Source organism: Protopterus annectens, chromosome 12.part0 (genome assembly GCF_019279795.1).
Source record: "Protopterus annectens isolate FY-2018-M chromosome 12.part0, PAN1.0, whole genome shotgun sequence".
In the NCBI taxonomy this organism is placed as follows: Eukaryota; Metazoa; Chordata; order Ceratodontiformes; family Protopteridae; genus Protopterus; species Protopterus annectens.
The window spans coordinates 1,546,138,500-1,546,159,567 of NC_056746.1; positions in this window are offsets into that span (position 1 = coordinate 1,546,138,500).

Below are 21,068 nucleotides of genomic sequence, written 5' to 3' on the forward strand. Positions count from 1 at the left end.
TGAATATGTGTACACCACCACCTGGAATGGTCCATACCAGTGTTATGGCCCACATGTCTGGATCTGAGTTATATGGTGGTAGTGCAATTGTGCAGTACAGAGCCTTCAGCCCGGTGTTTCTGACTGCACAGATGTCGATGTTCCCCATTGTAGGTTCTACATTGAGCAAATGGATTACTAAAGCCACACATCTAGCATGGGTTAGCATAAGTATCCAATGCAATTGTCATGTAGGTGTCAGGGTGTTACTTCTGTGTGTAGAACATTTGCCTTGGAATGCGGCTATATGGGTAAATGCGACCTAGGTATTATCCACACACACGTGTAACATGGATGCATTTGCTCTGTGTTGAAGGCTCATCGTTCAGTCATGACAGCCTGGAATGACAGACACTGGACAACCTCATAATCACTGCAGGACATTGGCTCATTGTTTTGGTCTAGCAGTTGCCAAATGTACCATGATGTCACTGTGCATGGCATTAATGTGCTTGGTAGCAAATGCCCCATGTAAGGTGACGGACAGTGGCAGAATTTGTCTATATGACCATTGTGAGATATACTTAGGGTAGCAGTCATGCTAATAATGACAACTACTACCACAGCCAGGAGAGGTCATCTTGTCACCTGCACCTCAGTACCATTACACAAGGTGGCTCACACATTATGCTTGCACATGCCACTGTTCCACATATAATGCCACTGTCCACAACCTGCTATCAATGTATGCCTTTCTGGGCAGCTAAGTGTCCGACACATGTTATAGGTAGGATCCACCTGTGTGACCCAGGTAACCTATTGTCTGTCACATCCACACATGCATGAATGTGTATAGGTAACATATATATGTCAGTACTTCATGTACATGTATGCATATGTATCACACAGCACAGACATAGATATATAATTTACAGGCCAAATACAGGTATCAGGTAGTAAACAAGTATGATGTACATATATACTGATAGGTAAGATGTACCTAACTGTAAACCTGTGTGTTTACACTAGGAGTCCATTACAACATGTTCTGTACATGTAAGTGCTTGAGCATGCACACTGTGGCCTTCAGTGGTTAGAATCAGAGTGCATCCCAAACAGCCCTGTGCTACTATGTGTATGAGCGTACCCACTGCCACTTTGTGTAATTTGAGTCAGTGCATCCAACAAGCCCTTTGTTACTAAGTGTATGAGCATGGCCAGTATAACCTTATGTAGTTGTAGTCATAGTGCATCCCAAACGGCCCTGTGCTACTAAGTGTATGAGCATGCCCACTGTAACCCTGTATAGTGATAGTAGTTGTCCATTCTGCAGATGGCCATGCTTCAGTTCAGGTTCCTGTTGTGCTACAACTATACCTCTCAGGCCTACCTGTGGATGGTGTGTCTTATTTGTACAAACAGGTTCTAATGGACACCTACTTTAAACACACAGTTCTACAGCTATGTACTTCGTGACTGTCAGTCTCCCTGTTGTTGCCGTCAATTGTAGAAGGGCAGTCTGACTGCCTTAGGATGTGTATTCTCTGTGGCTCATCTTGTAACTGTGTAGTACTGTAATAGTGATCCTGAGATAGGCAGGAGTTCTGATCCCACCACTGACAACTGTGTGTGTGTGTGTGTGTGTCAGCATAGTCTGAGGGTGGTTGTGTGTGTATTGTGTTTGCATCCTGTCATGGTAGCAAGTTTTGCTGCATTCCAAAGAGATACCTCCTTTTGCACTGGCCTTTATCCTTGTACCACTATACCTCTCTCTTCCCCATCCCCACTGCAAGTAATCGGTCCTGTGATGTCACCAAGCTCAGACGTGGAATCATTAAGTGTAATTGTATGTGTTCTGTGGCACATACCCCAACTGCATACTACTGTACTAGTTACCTTTACATAGGCAAGATGTGTATACACAATACTGACAAGTGTGTGCATGTTTGTGTGTGTGACTACCCTGTAGCGAGGCATACACATGTGTAATGCCTTTTTGCACACCATGGTAGCCATCTGTGATGACCAGTGTCTACATAGTATTACATAGTTAGGAATGGTAAAGAATACACAGTCAAGCATGACTACAGTTGCGTATGTTATTTTCCTCTGCCACTGTCAAGCAGTGACACAGATGTGGTCACTGGGGTGTAGGTCCATACCCATCATTCCCCCACCCTAACTCCACAATCCCCAGGGTAGATTACATTAGCCATCATTCCCCACCCCAAACTCCACATACACAACAACCATCCCTTCTCTGGTGAACTGCTTATGATTTAAATGTTATAACACAAGGGATGCCTCTGTGTTGTGTACACATCAGTTCCTTTGGAATCCTTCTGTGTCACAAAGGGCATTCAAACATGTATATATTTACATATATATATATATATATATATATATATATAGCTATGGCTGTGTCTGTGTATATGCATATTTATATATATCTATATATATATATATATATATATATATATATATATATATATAGGTATGACAGTTGTACAGATGTAGACATGTCTCTGTTATTTCACAGAGTATAATATATTCAAGGGTACTGTACATATGTACACAAAAGGACTGTCCCATTTGTTTTCAGTACTGTGGAATACCTGTAGTAGGCTGTGCATTATAGACTCCATGCCACATGTGTACAACACAGATAGCTTAGTGGTACATCCAGTAACATCAGTGTTCATGGTTCAGGGTTCGAGACCTGCAGTCCTTGTTGATACTGTCAATTAAGCAGGTGTAATTGTGTTTTCGTGACAGTAAGCAGTGGGTACACGCAGGTAACAGACATGTACAACCCACGGTACACTTGGAATGCCCTTCTTTGGCAATCCTGCTAATGTCACCCACCTACGTATACACCTCTGGGTGTGCTATAACCCAGTATTCTCTGTAGTGTGTGCTGTAACTGTGTGTTGCTGTAGTGTGATAGACTAGTTAGGTAGGGGTTCTATTCCAAGAGAGACCAACTGTGTGTGTCTCTGTCTGCCTGAGACAGGAGCAATGCTTTTTAGAGTATGCACGCTCTTTATGATTCACATGACCACCTTTGACAATCCTGCTGATGTCACCCATCTAGGAATACACCTTAGGATTGTTCTAACCCTGTGTTCTCCGTAGCGTATGCTGTAACTGCGTAATGCTGTAGTGTGATACACTAGTTAGGTAGGGGTTCTATTCCAGGACATGGCAGGTGTGTGTGTGTTTGACTGTCAGAGCGTGTGTGGAGGTGGCTGTGAGTGTCAAACCACTGGACATGTTGGAGAGTGGATTTTGTAGTTTTCCTATATGGTGTCCATCTTATATGTCATAATGTCCACCTCACAAGGTGTACAGATGTCAGTCAGCAAAGGGACTGTGTTGGCAAGCCATACCCCTACATCTGGCAAAAGGCCTGGTGAACAAAGTATGCAACCCTACTATTACCCGGAATATGTCCTGACCCCATGTGTCATACACAAACACACTTGCCTAGAATATCCCGCTATGTTACTAGTACCCTGCACACTGATGATGGATATTAGGCATGGTGTGATTGCAGTGGGCTGCAGAGGGCATGGCACCCTGTACAGCAGTACAATAGGCACATAATTGCTGACAATGTGCCTTCACGATGTTCCCCACTGGATGCCTGCAACATATGTGGTGCCATCAAATGTGATCCACAGAGGCCATACAATGCCTTGCACATGTGCCCTGTATGGACCGATGCCACTGACACCAGGGAATACCTGTATCATGCTATCAATGCAGATGCAGGGTCAGCCTGCTGACTATAAGCAGGTTCTGCCACACCAGGCCAGTACTGGTATATCGGAGGATAATGGTCTGTGTACACAACATGTGCCAGCCAAACCAGGTACACCTGTACATGTCACTGTACATTATTGTGGGACATACACATCCCAGGCAATGTCCATGTCAATGACTTTCAAATACAGACACGGCATGCATTGCAAAGCTATGGCCATACACAATGGTAACCAGGATGTCAGGACAGTTCATGCAATACCCATCTGTGTGGGACATTGCAGACACTACACCCCTGTACCAAACTGCACACCATTGCTGGGTGGCATGATGCCAAGGATTACCCCTCACCCAGCCTTGTACAGTCATCTTGCACAGCCCAACCACTACACACCCATGAAGCAATGCACACGTGCATGTCAGTACTGGCACCTTGTGTCTGCATGTGGGGTATGATGCTCCCAACCATGGTCACTCCCAGTATAACTCCCATTAGCATACCGACAGATGTCAAACACGTTCACATGCCCTAGCCCATAGAACCTCTGGATATCCCCTGTGGTGCATGTAGTACCTGTGCATTACTGCAGTGTGGCAAACTAAGTGGTTTGGGAGTGTATTTGTGGGCCTGGCAAAGAGTGTCAATATGAGTCCATTAGAGAGTGTGGTTGTGTTTTGCAATGACATCCGTTCATGTGGATAGCCATGTGTGCTACACCTAATGTCTGTCTACTATATCTCTGTTGCAGATGTCGCACGCCAACACACGTATATGTTCTTACAGCACACCAACATGTCAGCTTTGAGGAACATGGAGTAACTGCATGCACTTGTAATAGTAATGACTAGTCAGTCAGGGGTTTGAACCCCTGTACTCGTAGGTGTATGACAGACGATGCTTAGGTTTTAGTCTCCAAGCCCTTCTCTGATGTACTTTGCCTCTGCCTGTCCCTCCCACACACTCTCTGGTGGGTGTGGAGGTGTACAATGGCTCAGCAGCAACTTGTGCATTGTAAGTGATGGTCATGTTCGGGTGATGGCCTCTGCACTTATTGCAGTCCTCCTCTAGCTGATTGCATGTGGAACAGCTGCGATGATGTTCCCATAGCCATTCGCATGAAAAACACAGTACAATATCTAAGAACATCATGTTGGTGTTTGCACATGACAGTCGCTGTGAGTGGTACCTGGATCTGGTGTTTGGTAAACAGCATCACAGATGATATCTGGATGTTCCTCAAACAACATACACAGTGGGAAATAACCTAAAGACAGGAGGGTGATGTGCCAGACATGACTACAGCATGTAAGAGTAGCTATGCTTCATTGAGACAACTGCCTGCTTAACAAGGTGTGTGTGGTAATGGCTATTCTGCATGTTTTAAAACATACAAGCCAGTGCTCTGTTTGTGAGGGACCCCCATCTGTAGGGCCATCCGTGGACTGGGCAGTGTGTGGAACCATTTGTTTCCTGTATTTTTCACTGAACATACATCTGTGAACAGCAGGAGCATAATGTGAGGATTGCAGCCAGTACATGGTGATAGTGATGAGTTACTGCCATCGCATCCCTGACTGGACGTATGTCACATGAAACAGTGGTATGACAGACACTGTCTGTGGTTCTCAGTGAAATGCCAATAATGGACCAGTGTTCATAGCTGCAGTCACAAGACTTCTACATGTACAGATGTCATGCAGTATATATGCATGTGTTGTGCTCTCTCTGCAAATGTATACCATCTGTTGTGTTGGGTTGATGGTCATATCTCTGCATGCTGTTGTAAGTAATCCTGAATGCTGTTGACTATTACTAAGCCATATCTGTGTTTAAATTGAAACACCATAGGCTATATGGGTTTAGAGGTCCGGGCAGAACCTCCTGTCCCACTTCAGCTGGCCATGGCACTGGGCACCAGCACATCTGGGGCCCAGCCTTGGACCACCACCTCTGTTGGCTCTGCACCACCTTCTGTTGGTACCACCACTGAGGATGGGGCTTGTCCCCCCTGGGAGCAGGCCCAGTCAGGGACATGTCCGCTGTTGTACAGTCCTGGACGTGGTGCATAGGGGGCTCAATAAGGGGTTTCAAGGCTAGATACGCCAGCTTAAGGGCAGAGTGTCACATTTACAGGGTGAGGCTGGCCCTCCTAGACAGCTCCCAGCACTGCCACCTTTGCAGCTGTTCTGGTGCAGTGGTGGTTGCCCATGGCTGGGGACCTCCGTCCCACTGTTTCCATCTGGAGGCTCATGGGCTTCTTAATGCCGAACACCCCTCTCTGTCCAAGGTGTATCCCCCCACGTGTCATATACTGACCCTGTATGCTGTCTTGTCTGTCATCCTACCCTACCTATCCTCCACGAGCATACCTACTCTCCTTCCCCCACATCCCACTCTCACCCTACGGAAACAAAAGGCCAATCAGTTCCTAGAATAGCATTTGCCCCATACATAGCTGTCCATTTCACACATGTGTCCACTGGACACGTGTAACCCTTTTAATATGCATCACAACATACTCCAGTTGTCCTCACCCCTGTCTCCCAGGTGCACAATCCTAGTATGCACATGACTCCTAAATGTTCCAGGTACACATGATGCGGACGACCCCATTGTACACACAACACTACCAGTCCCTCTATGGTTATCCCATGTACCTTTATCATGATGATGACGTCACACACAGCACCTTGCAAGAGTACTGTTCTCACATAATGATTGGACAGGAATTGTTGCGTTAGTGTAAATAACATGCACAGAGTGATGTATTGGCCAATGTACAAATATTTGTGTGTATGACTGACACATGTCTGTCTGAGGGAGACTTGATATTACATAGGATGACACCACTACATAATACAGGCATTATTGGTGTGTCCCTTTTCATTCCTTTTGTAATGCTTTGTTGTCACATGGGATGTTCCTGATATATCTATATCTATATCTATCTATCTATCTATATATATATATATATATATATATATATATATATATATATATGTTTGTATCGATATGCTGGACATAAACACTCACACATACATCTACATGATGAAATACATTTCCTATACTGTTGAATGACTGTGCTGGATGATATGTTTGTGATAAGGACCGATGTCTGTATATCTGCCATGTCTTAGTGGAAAATCACAATAGATGTGTGTGCAGGGTCCTGATTTTGAGCCTTGCAGAGGCCTTTTATTTTGTTGCTGGGCAGAACAAGGCCACTGGTTACGGTGTGATTAAGGCACATTAAAGCAGTTGTGAGTGGATTTGCATGGATTTGCACGGTGCTAAGGAATGCTAACCTCTGGTTGCAGTTTCTTACACTCAGTTAGCCTCTACATTGCTTTACCAGTGTAATACTTGCATACTGGCGGCCAAATAGGCTTGCACCCGCTTGCTCCCGCACTTGCAAATGCACTGCATTTGGTGTTTGCATCTGACACTCATGCCCCTGCATGGGAGTGAGGACTACAATATTACCTTGTCATGCCTATTACATCGGATTACATGCCTACAGTATTGGGAATGGCTGCCCATTAGGCGACAGCATGCCGTTCGACTGTACGGAATCCGCGGCCTGACCAGAGTTTGATTCATATTATTGGTGTGCTCCTCTTACAATTTGCACCCATCTGTACAAACAAGTAATTTGGTTTAGGAACCCACATCTTTCAGCCGAGTCATGCTACTGCATATCTAATATTCTATCATCTTTCTAAGGTTGTCAGTGAAATATGTGCTTTCTGTCCCTATCAGACCTCTCATATGATTGGGGAAATATACAAACTGAATCAGGGACAAAGTATAACAAATCAGGGACACATTTAAATTAGTGGTGCTATTAACCTGACACATTGGCAGACTCAGAGCATATGAATTCATGCACATTTTCTGGGGTAAATGATGTTTATAACTCATAATTGTTGTCGTTATTCATTACGTGTAAGTCACCACCTTTCCTCCAAATGTCACTAGTTTTAGGAGGGATTAAGTGGGACAGAGATAGAAACAAGGTTGAAATCTGGGACGTCCCTGGAAATCAGGGACAGTTCAGAGATATGGTCCCTATTTGATCCCCAATGGTTTATGTCCTCTCCAGTCGATGTGCTCTTAGTGGTTGAGAGGTATGGGCATCAGCTATGCCCATTTTGGAATATTACTTACATCCCCGGGGTGGTCCTAATATGACTTTGACAGCCAACACCTGCATGCCTAGGTCCATAATTGCATACCCATAGTACCCCCACCTGCCACTCCTCTACAGCACTCATCCTTACTGTGGGTGCAGGTGTGGTATAAACACAACACTACACACTGCCCACTCTCCCCGTCTCGGGGCACATGTTGTATGTTGTGTTGACCCATGGGTTATCAGGCTTGCACAACCTACTGGTCTGTGTACATCTACAGGCTGGTTTGATAAGTCATTACCGGGACTGCCTCTGATCATTAAATTTTGGTGTCCCACAAGGGACATTGATGTCTATGTGTCAAGATTAGACCTGGCAGATCTCTCCCACTGGTAGTATCCTGCCAGTGGTCTGGGAAACAGAGGTGTGTTTGCCTTTATTAACCCTGATTTATATATAAGGAACAAGGTTAAAACTCAAAAACAATAAGGGGGATAGGTTTCCTTTGAATAATGAGAATAGAATATTTTTAGTTAATAAATATTCGCTTTTTTCACCAATTATGAAAAATATTGTGGATTTTCTGTGGCCGATTGTCAAAATGATGAAATAGGTCACTTATTTCTCAACAGAGTTTGTTTTTCTTATGGTAGATATGCAAATTTAAAGGAAATGTTAAAGTTTAAACCAAAAGTTAAGATCAACATGCTAAATGGGAATTCCACAATAAAAGGTATGTTTAGGTGTGGAAAATGTAGAATTTGTCCAAAAGTTAAGAATTTAACAGGTAGTTGTATAAATGGTGTAAAATATCAAGCTATGGATCTATTTGATTGTAAATCTTGTGGGGTGGTTTATATTATTGGTTGTGGGTGTATTCCACCTAAATATTATATAGGGCAAACAAAACGTCAGCTAAAGATAAGAATTTTGGAACATATGGGTGACATTAGAAATCGTAGGATGGAAAGTCCGATTTCTGAGCATTTTAATAGTTTGCATAATGGTGTGTTGGACTCTTTGTTCTTCTGTGCTCTGGCCAGGCCTGATACTTATAATGCTGGGAATTTTTTACAGAAACTGTTGAAGTTGGAAAGTATGTTTATATTAAATTTTGGTACATTAAAACCTAAAGGTTTGAATTTGGAAATTAATCTGACTATTTGAAATTTTACCTTAGGTACCTGTATATATACACATGGCATTATTTTGTTATGTGTTTATTGTATTTTTGTGCATCAATGTTTCTGCATATTTAGCCTTCCCATTATGTATTAGTATTTAATAGTGTATGGTCCCTTTTATTCTGAAGCCTTGTGATATATCTTGGTAATTATCTAACTATTTAATTATCTAATGATGATTTTTTGTATAAAAGATGCATTAAATTGTGAAAAGGTTATTCCTTTGAAGGCTGTGTAAGCTGAGGTACCAGAATAAACCTGATTGCATCCAGCTCCTGTCTCTTTTTTGGTGGTTGTCGTATCTACATATTTTGGTGTTTTATATCCATAATTTCATACCCATAGTTCCTCCACCCCCACCCATCTTCAAAATACATGCATACCTTCCATTGTCCACTTGTTATCGCAGCCATGGCACATCTCCACACATTGTCCTCTCCAGAGCGTTAGGGGCCCTACACATACGTTGTCCCACCCCATGTATTCTCAGGCTTCTAAGGTTAGTCCTTGAACATACCTGCCCTTGCTTGTATAATGGCCGTAAGGCCAAATGGTCTATCTCTTTTTGGGTAGTCCCACCAGGGACTACCCTCTGTGTGTAAAGTAGACTTAGCAATTCAACAATGTTACTCCCACTGATAATATCCTGCCTGTGGTGTGAGTAGCAATGCTTTTCTCACTCCTGCCCAGCTGGATATGACATACGCTGACAGTGCTATGTAATACCAGGGTTGCTGTTGATTCCATTTTCATTCCTTTTGTATGCTTTATTGTTACGTCATTCTTTCTTCATATCTATATATATATATATATATATATATATATATATATATATATATATATATATATTTTCCTATGCTGGGCACTGCTTAGACCTGCGCAAGTGCATTCAGACTTGCTTACTTGTACTTATATGTGTTTACTGCTGCTTATTTGCACTTACACCTGCTTACTAGTACCTTATTCATTATGGCAGTGCCATGTTGCTTGAACTATATTTAATTTAAATATCTCATACGATAATCTTATGTTGGTTTTACTGCAAAATGACATTCATTCCACATGGAAAATGATATGTGCTATTGTTGGGTTCGAACCGTGACTGCCTGTTTGATAGATGGATGCTCTAAACACTACACTATTGACACTTACGTTGATTCCACTTGTTATTCTTTATTTGAATGAATATGATGTGTAAGCTACGCTTGGTGGCGGGCTGCAACATGCAGACACGCTGCACTTTGCTTGCACCTTTGCTATTGCTGCAATTTGAATATATAATAGGGACACGGGGACAGGGAATCTAATTGTGACAGTTCTAGGGACAGGGTTCTACATTCCACTACATGCTTGTGTGTTTACTACTTCGATTTTATTTCACTGTTTGTGGACACTCTTGTATGCTTAGCATACATTTTGGTATCCACGGACACTGACTTACTATTAGGGGCGGCTCTACTAGTAGGCATAGTAGGTTTTGCAAGTGTCAGATCATGTTTACTCCTCTGTAGAGCACTTGTACATGCCCCCTGCACTTGCACACGTTTCCTGTGCACGTTGAGGGTGCGGTGGCGCTCCCTCATACATATTCATATGGCAGTGCTGCACCATCTGTCATGAGGACGCTCTGCGCAAGGCTAAAACCATCCTTGCGCTGAGCTTCTTGAATCCTGGGGAGAGTAATTTTAAACCCTATAGATGCAGACATTGAAAATCTCTTAGAACTGACAAATTAAGTTAGATGCCAGCCAACCACCAAGGTTGAATGATAATGCCTCTCTTTAAAAAGTGTTTTAAAAATGAGATATTTCAATATTTGAAACTCAGAATTCTAATTTGTTTCAGTCTTTTAAAGTATCATTTTGATCAATTTTTAGAATTATTATTTTGATTTGTGTTTTTAATACCATACATTTTAGCAACAGTTTTTATGCTAAAGACTTTCATGAATTATTCAAAAGTGTTGTTTTGTGACTTGCTTAATATTCATTACATGTGCTCTGTGGTTGGTGTTTTTAAACTTTAATAGTCATCCTACCTCATTATTCAATTTTTCTCTGATGAATTCCCATTTCTATGTTAAGTAAGGGATGAAAGTACTTAGTGATAAAGTGGATTGTCTGACAGTTTGTTTCTGCCTGGTTTTTACTGCCTGCTCTGGTTCTTAGTCATGTTTGGAGTGAATACAACTTTAAAATATACTTCCTCAATAATATCACTATAAAAGTTACAAGACGGTGCAACCACTTCACTGAAAAAAGCAAAACCACAGACCAGGATCAAGGAATAAATCACAGCTTTTAGCGTATAAATCCTTTAATCGCCGCTTTCGTCAAAGACTTCATCAGAAATAAAACAAACTAAGACATTTCTACTTATATATCACAGTCAATTGAACAATTTACCTCATTAATTAATTATCATATAAAATTCACTTGAACTCATTTGTAAATGCATCTATTGGACCACATATATACTTAAAAAGTAAATACATTGTTACAAAAACAAATACCATTTAAAAAAAGAGCCTGACGTCATGCTTGCCATTGAACTATGAAAGAGATTGCTGTACAGGATGACTAAAGAAAGAGAACCAATAATAAGTAAGCTATAGAGCCAATGCCTTTTAGAACATCAGCAAGGAAGTTGTCACATACTTACACTTGATTGGCCATCTAGGAATGGATAAGACAAAGGCAAGATGTTTAGTCTGATATTACTATCCTAGTATTATGAAGGAAAGAGAAAATGTTTATGTAGCTGTCCCAGAATGTCAGAAGACAGTGGCTATCTCATGAATTAAGAGCTGTTTTATACTGTTGACTATAGAAGAAATGCCATTTGACTAAAGAGCAGAGTTATTGGTATGTAATAGTAGTACTTAACCATCCAACAAAAGTATTAAATACCACTAAGAAAATAATGCAAAGTAAGACTTCCCCAATAAATTCTTACAGACCTAAGTACTCCATTCATGTCAAGAGTAAGGCATGAACTGCACAAATTCTTCATGGTAAAGCAACTAATAGCATCTGTATATTATTCAAACATATGGACTAGGCAAATTGTTTAATAAAACCTTTTATGTTATGTATTTATTTATTTTATCATTTTATTTTTATACATTAACAAGGTGAGGGTGTTGGTCATTTGACCCTTATCAGCCATGGCTGAGGTTCAAGAAATACAAAATACAACAAAGAATATAAAATAAATATTCAAGGCTTAGAGAATTCAAAGTAGGGGGGCAAGTGGTTTGCTGGTGCCCACATTTGAGAATGCATTCCTCATAAAGCAGCAAGATCTTCTGAAGTCACAGAAAAGGTAAATTAAGTAAATTATAAAGTGAGACAACCTGGAAAGAGGAAACAGTTATACCACATAAATATTTTGAGGCCATGGAAGGAAACTAAGGTAACTGCAGAGAGTAACGTTTATAGAATACATTAAAGCCTCCACAGAGTGTGTTGAAATTAAGACAGATGAGCCACTATTAGTGTCCCAGGAACAAGAGAATAATGGATTTGTGCTGAGGAATAGGTCTATATTTTCAGATCTGCCTAGCAAGACCAATTTAATTCAGTTCAACACTGAAACTATGACCAGAGAGAAGGTAAAGTTAAGGCTATACTAGATACATGAATCCCAATGCATAGCAGTTATAGAAGAGGTACAGAAAATGTTCAAACTTGGGGATATAAGGCAATTCCAGAGTAAATGGAATAACCCCATTGAGCAATTTAATTATACTACATAAAGGTTATTGTAAGGCATAATCTGGGAAGATATAGAAGGAATATTCTATAACCAATGCCAAAAGAGCTATTGGTTGTGATAGCAAGAGTAATCTACAGACAAAATAAAAATACTCCAACTCTTCAAGAAGGAAATCACAAAAAACAGTACAATTATCGTCATGCTGGCAAAATAAACTATGATATAATGTTCACTTCTCATTCATCAAATGGGTATTTTAAGGATTACTTGTTCTGAAAGGGCTCAAGTGCATTTTACATTTTTCTTCTTTAAGGGTAAATGGTTCTGATTTTTTTTAAATTGAAATTAATATTATGCAATAACGTCTCTTCATTTTATAATATGTATTTAAAAATGAATACAGAATATATTTCTTGTCATAGGAATTTTCAATGAGTGCATCAGAAATATATAGAAGAACCCTTGGCTTAAGTCATTTGAATGGTGTGACAACTTGTGTATCATTTTGGTAGATATATTTTTGATATGCAGTTTTGACTGTGGCATTTGAGCAGAGTACCTTAGAGGGGTACGGTTATGTGCATAGGTAAATAACATGATAACACAGTACTTGGATAAAGAGTTAATTCATGTAGAAAGAGGAGGTAGGCAGCATTATTATGGCACATGTTGTTTAACCAATGCACTCTAGAGAATAGTGTCTAGTGTTCATCTAATAAAACTTACATTTCAAAGAAATGGAAGGTCTGCATTAATGCCTGCATTTACACAACAATTCATTTGTAGGAAATTGTCCTGCTTTGATTATATTGCTTGTAAAAGAAAACAGACATGTTTCTTGGCCATAGAAATGTATTAATTCTATATAAGTTACATGGAAGGAGGATGGCACAATCCCTAGCAAACAGTATGAAATTAATCCTAGAATATTCTTGATACTCAAGATATCCTCATGAATGTACTATTCTAGGTAGGTAACAAAGAAGAAAATGATCACTATACATCCTAAGATAGAAACAAGCAAATCATGTTTAACATGAAAAAAGGAGTGAGAGGTGAGAAAGTAATTGTAAACACAGAAGAATTAATAAACACAGTGATAAATAACACTGTAACAACACTTAAAATAATGTCCCATGAGACCAAGTAGAAAAACTGGGGAATGAAGATGGAAGCAAGTTAATTAGATACTGGAAGAATACATCAGAATCAGAGCTGTAAAAGGGCAGTGATGCAAGCGATCAGTTAAAAAATGAAGAACTCTACCTGCATAGAACAGGTAAGGGGACTGAACAATTAGCAGGGACCCAGCAAGCCTTCTTTGCAGTCCAACTTCAAAATTCATCTGCAGTCAAGGAAAAATGTGCTTGTGTAGCACTGAGTCCTACTGTCATCTACAAGTTATGTCACTGTTATTTGCACCTGTGTCAAAAATAAAGTGGCTAGCACAAGGAAAAAATCAGTAGAGGCCATTTTCATATTAAAAATAGTACAATATTTAATTACCATGGATCTAGTTAGCTAATATTTGATTAAATGATAATTTGACTGCTGTGCAAATGTAATGATAAATATAGCATTTTATGTGAACCTTCATCTCTTTTACAACACTGTTTAATGGCATGGTTATTTAAAAAAACTGCTCATACAACAGTTTCATCTAAAGTAATAGTTTACTTTTAATTACAAGTAATTTTTAAGAATCAAAGTTCAACCTGCATTACTAAGCTGTATTTAAATCAAGTACTTGCATTCATAGCTTGCCTGTAAACAGTGCAGAAGTATAAGCAATCATTTAAAACTATAGATTTCTTTACTTTTAAGGCAATTTATTTCAGTAAGAAATAGCTAAGATGTTACATTAACATTCTCTGTAATGGACACTAAAATAATTTTTAGTTTACTGGGTCTTTATGTAAAAAACTTCAATAATTCAGTCATATACCAGTGGGTGACCTAATGAAATATATTTCCTCTCAAATGATTATTCCTGCTTACTTTCTTCACTGAGACCCTGCTGAGCAACAAGGCATTTGTAAGCAAAACCAACTAACTAACTAACTAACTAACTAACTAACTAACTAACTAACTAACTAACTAACGAAATATTGCATTAAATCCAGCCTCGTTAGAAACTGGACTCAGCAGCAGCATCATGTTATTTAGACTTTAGATCCACTAAAAACAAATGCCTGCATTCAAGAGATATCCAAGAGTTTTGCACTGATTAGAATTACTCAGTGTTACATAGTCTGCAAAATAATTTATTGAGACTCAAATGCACAACTATAGAATATGGCTTATTTGCAAATTATTGTCTTAATGATTCATATTATGTTATGTCATCCCACTATGTTATGCATTACTACATTATGCTATACTATACTATACTATGCTATGCTACATTATACTATATGGTACTGTATTCTACTATACTATACTATACAATAGTTCTAGTCAGGAAACTGAGGCTCCTAGTGCATTTTACTATTTTTCTGATGTCAAAGAAATCTCATAGGCAGTGACAGCACATGATTTATATTAATTTCTCTACTTTGGGAAATACAAGTCCCTGAAGCAAATGCACTGATTGCTACAAATTACTTCCCTTACCCCCAACATCCCCCAACCCTGATGATTGCTGTATTGTGACTTATTTTAAAACCTCTTACATGTGGCTTTAAAATGGCATCCTTCCCAAATCATGATTATCAGTGTCTCAACCCAATGTCATGTCACAGTATCAGGACAGCCTCAGGTACACATTATAAAACATATTGATATTCTTTAAAGAAGAAGAGTCAAATCAGAGTACGACTGGTCCGTATTTCAACCTCAGGGGTAAACCTTACCACACAGCTGTAAGAAACTGTCAGGCTGTCACATTTCAATAGAATAGACATATGAAGTACATTATTTTGGTAGACTTTAAACTTGAAATATAGATGTGACATCACAGTAAATCAGTTGAGCAGAAATAAGATACTTTGCGTATTCCATAAAAAGTACCCAAAATCTGTTTTATTTAATAAAACTTTTTCATGACTGAAGATCATTTATTAGGAAAAATACCGTTAATATAATCTGATGCATTACACTTACCTTTTGTGCAGCTACTTGTAGTTTCTGCAGGAAGCACCATTTACTCCAAAGCATTAAACAGTCAAAGTGGGCATATCTATGCCCTGAGGTTTAATGGCAAACTCATTGGTCGAAATGTGAGAAAAGGCAGATGGATGGGCTGAATGTGCAAGTGGAAAAATCTATGTAAACAGTAGCACCAGACATTGCTACATTATGCTGAGATGTTAGTAATACAATAAAATTAAACTTTAGTTTAGCGCTTGAGGGCTGGAATAATGGATAATACCTCACAAGATACATGGTTTGTTTCCCACCTCTGAAAGTGAAATGGGCTAGGTTTAAAATTACCCTCAAGTCAGCTAGCATAGTACTTACCTCTGAACCTACAGTGATGGATTTGCAACCACATGACACTTTGTAAAATGTTTGCCAGATGTTTATATATGGCAGTTTCTATTTTTTCACAACACAACTAACAATGAGAAAGAGAAAGAAAACACAAAACCATAAACAAAAATCTTGAAATCTTAATATATTAAATAACAATATATGAACAAAAAAGTAAGAATAGATTGTATGGGAGTACTTCTAGCATACATAACATAATGAAAAAAAGAAAATTAATGAACACTGACATTAAAATCTAGAGCGGATTTAAAGGTTGATAGCATATTATATTCATTTCTTCTAAGTAATGCTGCTAAAACTTCAAGAAAAGAGAAAGAAAACCTGAAAGAGAAGTAATAAGGGCCATTACCCTTTTTCAGATATGGTCACTGACTTACATCTCTTATCTCTGACCTCTGGAATAGCATCAACTTTGGACTTCAGCAACAGTGACAAACTAACCACAGAAGTGTTTTATCTTAAACCCCAAGTCTGTTTCATAAGATTGCTGCTAGAGAGAGCCTGCTCAACACAAGATCATACTTGCCTTAATGAACCAAGTCTTTAATAGCAAACAACAATTTATACATATGATGGGTGTTTTACTAAATTGAGGTTAAACCATTAGGCAGTTGCTTTCTTCAAATGTGGCAAACTGAGTACAAATTTTCTACAGCATGACAGTGTATTTTAATTTAATAATATCCAGAAGTGTCTGTGGCAGGGCCAGCCACCCACTGGTGTAAACCTTAGCTCTAGATGATTGTTACTGTTGAAGTGATACCCTGATCCTATACTTAAAAATGGGTAAAAGAGGTTATGGATGGATGGATCCAGAAGCATAGCTGGGTCAACCAGTGCCCTGGGTTGGTGAAAAAAGCACTTCACTGTAATAAACTGATCACTGCATTGTAAACTATCAGCTTATTACAGTTAGATCTATGCCCCCCCAGCTCTTCCACTGAAAAGCAAAAAAAAAAAAAAAAAAAAAGGATGTTCCCTCTAATTGCACACAAACAGTTGGCCAGAGGAAGGATAAGTCCCCACTCTCTCTTGCCCCAGCCATTTATGTCCCAGGTCTGTGCCCTGCCCTGACCCTCCATCAACTTAACTTCTTCTTTTAAGCCGTAGCAAACAATTGCTGTATTTTACACCCTGCTTGCATGGAGCACTACAGCACTTATGCTTTAGTTAAAAAATGAATAATTAAATAAATACAAATCCTTTCTAAACTGTAGCAAACTGCTTGCTACAAATGTAGCAGACAATTGCTATAGTTTATGCCCTATCTGCATGGATCACTATGGCATTCATGTTTTAGTTTAAAAAAAATATTTTAAAATGTAGCAAACTGCTTGCTACAAATGTAGCAAACGGTTGCTGCAGTTTATACCCTGCCTGTACCAAGTGCTATAGCACTCATGTTTTAGTTAAAACAAAGAAGATTTTTTTTTTACTTTTAAACTGTAGCAAATTGCTTGCTATAATATACCAAGCAATTGCTACAGGTAGACCACACATAGAGAGCTAGAGAGCTACAGTACTCAGTTTGACTGCAAATGTAATACCAGCATTTAAGAAAGAGTGGGATAGGCTGAACACACCATAGAGCACTTTGCATCCAGGACAATTGCCCCTCTCACCCTGCCTTAGCTACACTACGGGTACTATCCACTCCTGGGTATAAACAATGTATGATTTGCCCATGGTTGGGTTTGTTTGATCACTTGGGCTTCACTCTCATAATCAAACCACACAAACAATGGGCAAATTCTGCATTACCCATGCATAAGAGTGGATTATTGCTATTATACAATTAAATTATTTAACAAAGAAAAAAGGAAAGAAATTGCTTCCTTTTTTTAAATGTCATTATTGTATGATGGCACTTTTGTTTCCTCCACCTCATATGTAGGCTCCTGATGTACTGTGCATACATATGGCAAATACTTCTCCATACATACACCCCACATCAATAAAGTACAAGAGGGAAGAGACACAAGGTTCTTGCTTCTTGCAAGTCTCTGTATTGTATCTCCTTGTCTTTCCTTTCTTATTTTGTTTTTACAGAACAAGGGGGAAAGAAATGGATATATCACAAGAAGGCTTGGTTTCTGTTTTTCATGCCTGTGACTGCAGTGACTGGACTTGTTCTGATTCATAATGTTCAATTTATAACAGGCATATCAACTGCTATGCCCAATCAAGTGCACATTTTACAACATTAATGACTGTTACATAATGAAGAATACATCATAATTAAAACACCACAACTGTATATATTGGACAAAAAATGAACAGGCTAAGTAGGGCTTTTAGTGTAGCAGGTATCCACAATTCATAATAAACATTCAACAACCGTAAAAATAAATAGGCTGTACACAGCTAACATGCAAGATAAAAATGAAATGACATCTTTGAAAGAGAACTCTATACAGATATATGTGAACTGTGTTATTTAAAGATGATAGTACGGTATATTAATATGTTGTTGTTGTTAGTCTTTCGGCTTTTACCCAGTAAGGGGTCGCCACAGCGGAACTTCAGTCCGCTAATGATTGGCAGTAGATTTTTATGAAACACTGAGGTACCAGCTCGACACCCAACCTTCAACGAAGGCATGCCCATTTACACACGCATGTCTTTCAAACGCTACCCAATCACAGGGAGGACATGCAGACTCCACATAGATGGCACTCCCAAGCCGGGAATCGAATGGGAGAACCTCTTGCTGTGGGGTAACAACGCTACCACCGTACCACCACAGCATCTAGTACAATATATTAATATACAGGTACATTATTATGACATTATAGTAATATACTCTCTCGCTCTCTCTCTGTTGGGAATAGAGTTTAGATTTTAAGCTATAGAGACTGTGCAAAAGAGCAACAGAACAAATGTATATCATAATTAATCTGGATAGGTTGTGATTTTTGAATATCTTAATCTTGTCTAACAAACAGCAAGTACGCAAATGCCATATTAAAGGAGTTCATAGGTTCATAGGTTTATACTAGGCTATCTGCCCTAAGGCATTTATAAGCCTAGCCCAATTTTTTGTCCCCTTATATGTGTAGGAGGTTCACCTGTTGAAAAAGAAGAAATAACCAGGATAAATTCTACCAATGAAAATACTGCTGTGCAGAGTTTTATTTAAATGAAATTTCAACATGAAAAAGTACATTTTATGGAACAAACATATTAGAGACTTTTTTACATTACAGAATCTGGCATTTTTTTCACACTACTACAAAATGCTAGTCACATTCTAGAAAAGTAAAACAGAGTTATTTATTTATACTTTACTGCCTTACAAACATCATCAGGATTGATCATCCTGCTAAAATTCATACAAGCAGAATGTGATTCATTTCCAATATACTTTTGTTATATACAAAATCTAGTAAAAATGACAAAACCACCATAAACTATTAAAATGATTTAATAAACACCAACAAATTAATTCAGTTAGATGACAACAGATAATTCTGTAGTGCAAATCTTGCCACAGAATAAAATCACAAACCAAATAAGACAGTTAAACTTTAGTTGTCCATTTGCAATGCTGTTTGCCTTTTTACTTCTTATTTCAAGGCACAGGAAATGCCTTACAGACTGTCTTTCAAGGAATCTCATGCTTCTGATTGGCAGTGACAGTTCATTCAATAATCAGGTTGATAATGCATTTTTGTAACATAATTAGTAATACATATTTCAAAACAAACAGAAAATATCCATACACATACTGAGTTTGTTATATCAAATACACCAGAATTGCACATATTCAATTTTTATTGTCCTTCTCAAGCCAGAGAATTACTCTTTTAAGACTTCCAACTTTAGCTTTGTAGTAGGCTTATAACTAGGCACTTTATGTGAAATGTGAATAATAAAATAGTATAACAAGCCATCAGTTATGCAAAATAAATGATTAAATAATATTAAAAGTGACAATATACAAAGCTTAAGAATGCCCACATGTTAAAATTGCAATAAGCAGGGTCCATTAACAAGGCTATCCTATGAGTCATCACTGACTCATCAGTCATGTGTTTTTAGTGAGATGATATGTCATCATCATTTTTACCCCAGTGCATTGTATTGCGCGAGCTGGCAATACATTTTCCAGGGTTTTCCCTCTTTCTCCACTATAGTGCAACTGTGGAGTTGGTATATATAATTCTAGGGTGTGTAGGGGGCTTGTTTGCTCTTTTCACTGCTTTTCAACTCACCATTTTCAAAATTACATTTTTGGTAAAGAGTGAGCTGGAAAGGGTATTTTTGATGGCTCATAGGTAAACCATATTAACAATGCTAAGATATCATATGCCTTCTCAAACAAGTATGACTTGAGCAACCACCTTCTCAAACAAGTATGACTTGAGGAACCACTGGAAGCTATTTACAGATGAGGACTCTCTTAGTCATTCTTACAGCAGATTCCAAAGTTATGATCCCTGCTAATCAAATGAACATATGCTAGAGGATTCCAGCCATGCCTCTGGAATTCCCAATGACACTATGGTGGCCAAATGCAGGACACAGAAGCCAATCACTCCAAAGATAGAAGGGAACCCATATCATGAGGGGCCAAATTATTCATAAGTGAAATTTATAGATGATGTATGAGCAGAACCTGTCTAGCATTATGTTATCAAGATACCATCAAAGGTAGCCAAGCTAGGAAGTTTTGGACCAGTTATAGAAGGTCTAGTTCTAAGTGCTGTAGTCCTAGGTGAAGGGCACTACAACACTCTAGATGAGAAGAAACAATGGCATACATGAACACAGCAAGATCTGTACTTAAAAAGAATG